The sequence below is a fragment of the Anopheles merus genome, chromosome 2R (genome assembly GCF_017562075.2).
Source record: "Anopheles merus strain MAF chromosome 2R, AmerM5.1, whole genome shotgun sequence".
Taxonomy (NCBI): domain Eukaryota; kingdom Metazoa; phylum Arthropoda; class Insecta; order Diptera; family Culicidae; genus Anopheles; species Anopheles merus.
In genome coordinates, this window is record NC_054082.1 from 5,086,519 (window position 1) to 5,096,510 (window position 9,992).

At 46.3% G+C, this 9,992-nt stretch overlaps 1 protein-coding gene across 9 annotated transcripts in view; it reads right to left on the reverse strand.

The window, feature by feature from the left end:
* The window catches only part of LOC121590310, a 61,747-nt gene extending 51,809 nt beyond the window's left edge, over positions 1-9,938 (reverse strand). The window contains exons 1-2 of one of the 9 annotated variants that reach the window (XM_041909871.1): positions 9,829-9,938; positions 7,059-7,268 (exon numbers count right to left, since the gene is read on the reverse strand). The gene's annotated coding sequence lies outside the window, so the exon portion shown is untranslated. Of the gene's footprint in view, positions 1-7,058; positions 7,272-7,345; positions 7,625-8,410; positions 8,619-9,828 lie in introns of those variants that run through there. The other 8 variants (XM_041909865.1, XM_041909873.1, XM_041909870.1 and 5 more) reach the window with 8 other exon arrangements.
* Between the last annotated feature and the right edge of the window lie 54 nt (positions 9,939-9,992).

Sequence of the window (9,992 nt, forward strand, 5' to 3'; positions counted from 1 at the left end):
ACAACCAGTACCACAGCCGCACAGTATCGGGGACGTTCACGGTGTACCTTTTTGATGAAAGATTGGTCATTTCATTTCAACAACACCTCACAACATATTGATCGATGACGCTTCCCTATACGAGAGGTTAGGGCCCATCTTTAGCTGGGGACAGAGCGGCGACCTTGGCAGGGAACTGTCATCCGCGCGTGAATTCTGCTACGAATTCTGTTATCTTACAGGGCGTGATGATGATGCTCCGTTGTTCCGTAGATAAGTATTTTAAAGCCACTCTTCATCAGTCTACAACAAATAAATCATCACCGGCGGCGGTTTTGGTTTCAACAAACACGCGGAACAAAACAACCAAAAACGCTGCGTAACGTAGTAATGGAATTTGCATGGAATTGTTTGAAGAAAATAAAGCCATAAACCAACGTCATTTAGGAAGCACCGCATACAGATTCATACACACAAACCAGGCGGCGGAAAGGCGTCTATTTTTGCCTCACTACATTATGCAAGGTGATTCGGTCGTGTTTATGGCGCGTTGTCGTGTGCAGGAGCAGCATTTTTCGATAACAAATTAGAATCACACGACGCAAAAACCGGGCACCCGGGTGACAAGCGGATAAACAAACACGAAACCATTCCACCCAGGCGCCCAGACGGCAGAGGTATTTTCTCTCCGTCGAGGTGCGAGGAATGATTAATGATCAATTATTTATTCTTGGCGGTTTGTTCCGCACGGAGTGACCAATCGTGTTGGTTTGCTGTTAGTGTTTTTGGACAAAAAGATGCACGCGGTGGTTTGTTGAGCGAAAGCTTGGAAAAAGATGAAATTGAACCACTACAAGAGCAATTTGCGGGTGCAATAAACTACCTTCTATTCTAAGAGATAATAGATTGGGAAGATATACCATATATGCATAGAGAATGAGTGATATTCTTAAGAACGTCTATACTTCACAAAGGCACGACGAGACTATCTGGTATACAGAACGTCTAGTTCGTCGAATCTAGTTAGTCTCTAGCAGCAGACAACAAACACACACAACAACACGCGTCATGAGTTCAAATCGTGAATCTATCACGGCCATCGATAAGTTAAGACACCAAGACCGAGGGGGGAGATTAGTCGTCTGTAGCGAAGAGCTCCTGGAAGGTAATCCACAAACAGCTCAAACTGCATTCAAGTGTTTGTCCACAAGTTTTCAAGCCATTGGAAGCTTTATTCCGACAGTATAAAGCCCTCCCAGAGTATCTTGAGTTGGATTTACAGTTTCTAGATAAGGTCTGCTACCTACATTACTTTTTTACTTTAAATCTCCAAAATAGTCTACAATGTATGGCATATTAACTATGTTTGTTTGATATTAGCACACGTTTAACGTTCTTGATCAGATCATGCCAGCACCACCGTGCAGTACTGAACCGCTTACATCATCCAAATGATTGAGGAAATGGGAACAGATTACAAACCGCCCAGCTGTGCAACAAAACGCTCGATCGGTTGTGCGATCACTTGCATCGATTACCAGTCACGACATTCTTGAGCAAAGGTTTGTTTCACCTTCCCAAGATGAAGTGCGGATTTACTGACGCAAGGAGCGACGAGACACACATACGGGAGGGGAAGCTATAATTTGCTCGTAGGAATCGAACCAATCGAAAGGTCTCTTAGCTCTTGCAGATAGAAATCACACCTCCTTCAGTACTGGCAGTGTTGGCAGTTTATTATAGCACATGTGTTGATCTGCCATTGGTGGTGCATCGATTTAAATGTTACTCAAACCGCCACAACATGAAGCAGTATAGGAAGGTTTCACACCGGCCCCATATGTCTTGGAAAGAGGTCAAGGTAACATAACTGCAACACAATAGAAAGCAAGAGGTGAATATGCAAATAGAAGGAAACAGATTAAAAAAACACTCTTTGGAAAACATTGATTGTATGATATGAAAGATTGTGTTTGTTTTTAGAAACTAATCACAACACACTGCAAACGTCAAACGCTTCAACCTTTTTCACCTGGAAAGCCTTGAGCGCAGCGCCAACTGCACATCACATCACTACCACTGCCGTGCGGCATTTTCAATGTCGGCCAAGGCATCATCGCGTTGCCATATCGATGCAACCAATTAGCATGTGACGACGACAACGACGACGAGGAGGAGGATAAGGTAAGTGTGCAGCCACACTACCGCGACAAAATAATCGACGACGGTTTGACTAAACGCACCGCGGCACTTATCTCACACTGAGGGCCCCGTCGTCAACAGCCAACAGCGCAAAGCATCCCACCCACCCAGTCGCTTTGCGGAGGGCAAAAAAGCCGCACCACCGCCTGGCGTTGGCGTGCAAATTTCTCAACCCATTCGTTAATATCATTCGCGGCTGCGTCGGGCGCGAACGACTAGGGGTCGCGGCGGGTGGGTAACATTCCTTTTCACAGCTGTTTTCAATTAGAGAATGTCACCGACTAGCGGCCACAGCGGAGGGCCCGGGCCCGGCCGATCAATTGCTCCAAACGAGCGCGGGATTTAAATTGAAGTTAATGATTTATGTAAAACACCGAACCGAACGACGCGAATGTGTGGCTAAAGGTTAACGTTTAGCGAAAAAAAATGATTCGGCGGATCGAACGTCTGACCTGCCACACAGTTTTATGAGGGCAGAATGTGTATGAAGTGCTATAAAGTGATTAAATGAGTTCTGTTTTGAAGACAAACTCTTCGTCATTAGAGTGGAAGCTGTTTAACAAATCGCTCTTTGTACACAGCAAAGCCATCAAAGGCATGATTTTTCCACTCTGAATGATGACGCGGTGGTATACGCCCGTCAATCATTATCGTGCCGAGGGCAACAAGCTGGCACGGGCAACCGTTAAAATGCAAGCTCGATTACGTTTTCCTGCTCATTGATTACGTTTTCCAATGCATCAAAGCTGACCATCCCTTAGCTCGTCTACCTATGCAGGGGACGTATACTATGGAAAAAAGACAATGTTTTTCACACAGTACAGATCATTAATTTCTCCTGTAGTCGAGAGATGGATAACTATTGATGATCAAACATTATTTCAATTTATTTTAATTATTTTGTAGTGAAATCGTTTATACCAAGCACACACTAAAATGGTGCGAAAACCCCTGCAATTGCTAGTGGCGTGACAAATGTACCACCGTGCACCAGCTGCTAGCATTAGAACGTCGATAAGCAAGCATATTCCCAACCGTACAGCGATGGTCGAATCACCCCAACCATAACGACGCGGCGATCGTTAAGAACGCGCCGTAACTCTTGCGTGAGGTTAATTTATTTCGCGTGCTGTCCCTGCTACTGTGTCTGTGTGTGTGTGTTATGCCACGGCACCTAGGTACAACCGTGAACCGTGTGGCAAATATAACATTAGTCTTTCGTCCTCTCTTCTTGACCTTTACCGGCCACATCCGGTACAAGCAAAAACAAAAGTTTCTCGCCCCAACCCTTTGCACTTTCTCTTTGTCTTCGCTTCAAAATCGCTTCAAAATCGGGCGATCAAGAGGTGATTAGTGCGAGCTAGCACACCAATATCGGCGGCATACGACGCGAAGCAAAGGTCTGTGGGGAAGTATCATTTTGCTTTATTGGCTTGGTACGTGGTTTTGCTGTCTCGCTGTCCAGACTGGCCGCCCAATCACGGGTAGTGTGCCAGCGGATTGATGCATGATAAATGGCTCCCAACATGATGATGGTGGCGCGGTTGGTTCGACTAATCGGCGCACAATCGATAGCCATCGAATGGCAATAAATTAGACGGAGCAGCTACCACTTTGCAGTGTGATAAGTGATTTTCCTCGGTGTTTTGTTTTTGTTCTTTGATTTTAAGATAAGATTTGCACAAAACGATACAGCAGAGCAAAACAGTAAACAAACCCAACAGTGAAACGGAGATTGATAAACAAAATAAATATGGTACGATTGAATTTTCACTACCACTGTACTTATGTTCTCGGCTCACAGGTATCGTTTTCCCTTGAGTGACACCGCCACAAACTCCCCCTTAGGTCGGTGCCCATTCGTCTGTAATTTAATCTTTGATCCACTTTAAGCCCATCGTCCATTCTTCTGCACCACTTTTCGACGGTCGTGTCGCACCCGTTGGCCATTGCTTCGCAGTGTGATTCATAGACCGGAGTGTGATTTGCGACGGCATGCAGACGTCACGTGCGAAACAAACTGTGCGCGAGGCAGGGCAAACAAAAAGTCGTTAAAACCATTCGATATGTATGATGTCTGATGTGGGGTTGTGTTCCCCCTTCAGACTATTTTTTTTTATTGTATTTTGTTTATTAGTAGAGACGCGAACCGAGAGTGAGCGAAACCGTGCCGAAGAAGGCGGAGGAGGCGCAAGACATGCGGCGGTGGTTTAAATATGACACGTAAATAAATAATAAAAACGCTTGATTGACGGTTTAATTGCCCATATTGGTGTGTCAGTTTGCGGTGACGGTTTGCCTTTCCCCTCCCTCAATCCTTCGCTTACTCTGTACACACATTCGCGTACAGTTGATTGTTTACAGTACTAGACTATAAGCGAAGCGGAGTTTGCAGAGTAGAGGGAAGAAAATTAGCGTAAACAATTTCAGACCAAATCGAATTGCAGCTAACTCACTACGATTATGCTCTATTTGGCACTCTACAACAAACTGACGCAGTTGGAATTCTTATCACCATCGGCATCTTATCAACGCGTAAACATGATCGTAATTGTGAACCAAACATTCCAACACTACAACACTCCAACAAAGCCATCATCTTCGACAACTTCCGACTGTTGACCTTCACGTGACGCTCATCTATTCCAATTTCAACCTGCAAATAGTGGCCTCGGTACACAAACACACACACACACACACACACGCGATGATTAGCGTCATTGGCTGTGTCATTGCGGCGAACGCGTTCAAAGCAATCGACACGACCCCATCAATAATCAAAGACCTTATCATCCCGTCACATACATTGTGTGCCCTTGGGCGAGCGTCGTCCCTTCAATTTTCGCGCTCACAGTCCCAGCAGCCCCAGCATCCGGGCGCGTGCGACACAAAGACTTTGCACGATCTGTGTGGCCGTGTGTTGTGTGACGGTTGGAAGAAGAAAAACCACCGTCATGCAGCTGAATGTAAATTGAGCCTCAACATGATAAGAGATTTGTTGCGAAGAAGTCCGCTGTTTCAGTAGAATCGTCAAGCCTAAGACCATTTCAAATAGGAAGTGTTGTTGAAGTAAAGCCGGCCGGCATTTTCCAACAGCAGGTGTATTGAGATCGCACTCAAACCAAGTTGAGGCGGAAAGGAATAAATTCGACAAAATGTTAAATCCATTCCCGTTGTGCTTGGGATATTTTTAGATCAATTGCATACTTGCGAGTTCAACTGAACTCATCAAATCTGGCCTTACTTTATTACCTTTATGTGCATAACCGTGACCGTGTGCTCAGGTTCGTTCGGAAATCTGTATTCAAGGCATAAAACCATTCTTCCCACACACACACATACACACACACACGTTGGAAGGGATTTGATTTTGCACTTGTTTTATTTCTACCAAGAAGCGTCACAGTGTGTGTGGCAAATGGGGGTTCTCTCACACAAATTGTGACATTTTTGTAATGTGATTTTTGCATCATCCTCACCATTACCGAGATCATTTGCTGCAGCCAATGCACTTACTCATGGCTAACAAACCGATGACGATGCGACAAAGACGAGAGCTTCACTCTTTATGCGTTTGGTCTTTCAATCTGCCAGCAGTAAAATAAGACAAACCGACGCCCAGACGTACACACATCCTTGCCGAGGGTGGCAGAGCATCATCAAATGACTTCCCCATTACAACAGAAAAATCCCTGACGCTTCCCATCTGGTTCGAAGCGTAACTCGTAACACTCCCTCTGGCGGGATCGATCGCGTGCGTGATATTAGAAGCCGTTTCAAAAAATGTGAATCAAAAGCTCGTCGCGACATTGTTACGCCAAACGCCACCACCATCGAGCCTGAAACGTCGAGCGGAGACGATGCAGTTTTTGTTGCATTGAGCTTGGCGGCGGCGGCGGGATCGACGGGAGGAATATCGACGTGTGGTCGATTACCAATTGCTGAGATCATCACAATTAAGTGGGCGGGTTGTGGTGAGTGAGTTGTTGTTGGCGCTTAATTGGGCGACGCAAGGGCCCCGTGACGGAAACGCACAATTAAACGAGCTCGAATGACAGATTTTATCGACACAATTTGCTAACAGCAATTAATTGCGAATGTTTTTGCGCACCCCTTGAGTGAGCCGGGCTGATTTTTTTCTTCATCTAGCGCTAGTGATAATAATTAGCAACTGCAATAGAGAGACTTCAGGTTTCCTTATAAACAGTTGTGTGATGATGTTACGACCATTACGCACGCTCGCAAGCGTTACACAGAACTGTTTAGAACCAAAACAACGATCAAAACATCCTCTAAATGCTGCTACATAATGCTCCACCAGGCAGTGGGAAGCATCCGACCGACCACCGGTCGCGCTTGAGGCGAAAATAGAAAGCAAACATTAAGCTTGCTTGGTAAACATACTTTCACCTTGTTTGTTTCCGTAAATAAAACCCTAAGTCTAATGCATTTCTTCTCCACGTTCTTCAAGAAATTAAAATTTGGCATAATGTTAAAGACTTTCAGTGATAAAATTCATTCATTATGCTTATGCGCATCTGCTTCGAAAGACAACAAAAAGCGGTCCATTGAGACACGGTGATGGAAACAAAACATGCCTATTATCACATCGAACCGGTTTTTACCATTTTTGGACAATCCCACCAGACACATTAATGGTATCAATTTAAACCGAAGAGAAGCATTTCCCCGAAAAGCATCAACACTGTTGGTCTGTCTACTCAAGCATCGTCCCATGTCTCTCTCTCTCTCTCTCTCCCGCTATCGCATCGACCACAGAGATCAATCGGATGATCTGTTGATGTACCATTCGATTCATCATCCGGATTGCGTCGTGCGGGATTTTAAAGAAAATGTCGTTGTTTGTTTTTCCTTACATGATCTAGTGGCGGGCCGGCCGGGTGATGTGTGTTCGCTATTCGGTCTTGTTTATTTCACTTCTTTTGCGGCCAATGAATCACTCCGGAAGCGCTCGCACACACACTCACACACACACGGTCAAAAAGAAAAATTCCCGATGAAGCAACCGGAACGGAACGGGCGTTTGTTCGCTGCCAGAGGTTGTTTGCCGGCTGACTTCAATCTAGCTGCTAAGGTAGGAGAGAATGATGATGAATTTGCAAAGACAACACAACAGAAGATTCGCGATCAGCTGAACGTTTACTTCTCCCTTCCACACACACACAGCACGTTCTTTTTCGCTCTTCTTTTCACCACGCACGTAAATCAGCTGATTTTGCCCCTGCACACACACACACACACGGTTGGATAGATCCGGTTTCGGCACTGATTTAGCTTAACCTAGGCCACGCTCCTCGCCTTCTTCTAACGTTTAGCGCTTTCTCTCTTCGTTCCCTCGTACACTACTGCGGTGCGCGTCTCACACGCACAGTCGACTGCGATGGAAAACCCCGACGACGACGGCGACGACCGTCTCACTTTCACCTCTATTGCCTTTGCTGCCACTTTTTCGCTCACCTTTGTTGCCAATTATCAGTTGGACCGGGGGGGAGTACGAAACACACATACACACACGCCCCACACACTCGAATGACGTCACCGCTGTGGTGGCACACAACCGGACAGACTGGTTAATCCACTTAGCCACGAGGCGATACTACGCTACACTCTGCACACACGGGGAGACACCAGGTCGACACTTCCAGCTCGCGTTCGACTGTTTTCCACCGCAATGCTGGGGGAAATAGCCCGCACACAATGGAAATGGCCGCAACCAGTGCCGTCGTCTCGTGGCCCTTTCTTCGCACACTATCTCATGCACTATTCTAGCACCAACACACACACACACTGCTATCTCTCTTTTTGTGCTCTTTCTTCTAGATTTGCACCGCGACACTCGCTACACACAGCACGGCTGAGGGAAGGAACGGAGGATTTGTGCGTCGATCGATCGTGTAAATGCACATATGCTCTTCTCCACCCCCCGCCACGTTTCCCCAAAACCTTCTTAGTATTGCACTGCGCTACGCTTCACTGCTGCTTTTGCTGACACCGTACAGGGTACGTGTATGTGTGTGTGTGTGTGTGGGATTGGTGACGCATGCGAAGCCTGTTTTGTTGGCTGTTGCGCCTGTGATGGATCGAATGCCGGAGAGCGTTACAACACGATCGGCATTATCATTTTTTTGCATACAACTTAATAAACACCCACGCCTTCTCATTCAATGGTTTCCCTCGTAGGGGCAGCCTCATACACACACACACATACCAGTTACTTAATTGCTATTTTAAAAAACACACGCACACAATTTAAAGCACCCTTTTCAAACAACCGGTACACAGGCACAGTAGCAATGCCGCACGAAACAATAGATTTCTGTGGCCGCAAAACGCGCGTCCCACTTAGTCTGGCAGCGGGCAGGGACGACTGACGGCGGTACTCCTTCCTCTGCGAGCGCACCGATAGCAATGGATGGAGGATGAGTGAGACAGGCCGTACGTACCACCCCAACTGTGCGCATATCGTGTGTGTAGTAATCCGCCGCAGCAGCTTTCTTTGTCGCCAAACCCCCCACCCCCTCAAACGGTCCCAGACATACGCACACACTTGCGCGCGAGCGGCAAACACCCGCCTGGTCCCGGTACGCACACACTAACGACCAATTCACCCCACCCCGTCACGAATGGGAGTTTTACAGTGTCGAACGCACCATGCGCAATTAAGTGTCTGTAGAAAAGTAGAATGTCATTTGTGTAGCTGGAAATATAAAAGTCCCATTGCTGCAAAGTCTTATTAGGAAAAGAGGCCGTTTATACTCAGAGCAGCAATGTATTTTACGTAGCATCTCAATGGTAATTGCAGGATAATATTCAGCAATCACACTTAAATGCGTACACTTTGATCGACATACTCATACAAGCCAAGTGCATTACCGTTTCTACAAACGATAAAAATTCTGCTTTAAAAATTACGCTTCTTCTGAAACAATTTCACCTGCGTTTTATCCACGCCAATAACAAACGCGCATCCGGACGGCGGAGCGTATGCAAAAATAGCACCGGGAAGTAAACAAACGATCAAAATATCTTCCTACTTGACAGCTGATGCGGGAGAGCCCGTTTCCCAACGGAAAAGGCAGGACAGAGCAGGGGTGCATAATCCCCGCGTCTGCAAAAAGGGGTGAAAGTACACAACAAAACGGACGATTACACACCGTTTCTGTGTGTGATCGAAAGCGAATCGAATACACACTCTCTCACACACACATGCACACATGCACAAAATCTATCCATGTAGATGGTGCTATCTTTGCTTTTCGCTCTATTTCACTGGTGCAGCTGATTCAGAAGGGTGGGGAAAACGCAAAGTAGGCCGCGCACGACCCGTTTGGCGTGGCTGCGAGTATGTTGTGTGTGTGTTTCTTTTTTTCTGCTTCCATTTTGCATCGGACCTTTAATCGCACCACGCTCGATGGACAGTTTCTATGCTTGTTGCTAAGACTGTGTGTACTTGCTGGTAGGTGCGTGTGTGTGTGTGTGTGTGTGTGTGTATGGTTCACTATTATCTCACGCACATGGGAAACTGCATCCGATTGCGTATTACAAGCGGATTGGACACACTGAGAGGCAGAATGGGGCAAACCAACATTCAAACAACTTTCCGAATAAAATACGCAAAAACCGTACACAAGCTATTGACGAAAGAAACAAACAATAATCACTGCTACGAGCTCGCGCACAACACACGACTGCACTGTACGAAGAGACAAAACAAAAACACACGCGTCCGCGGAATCGTCACCCAAGCCCCTTTCCAGGTAAAAGTCACGAATGCACAGTGCTGTACGTGT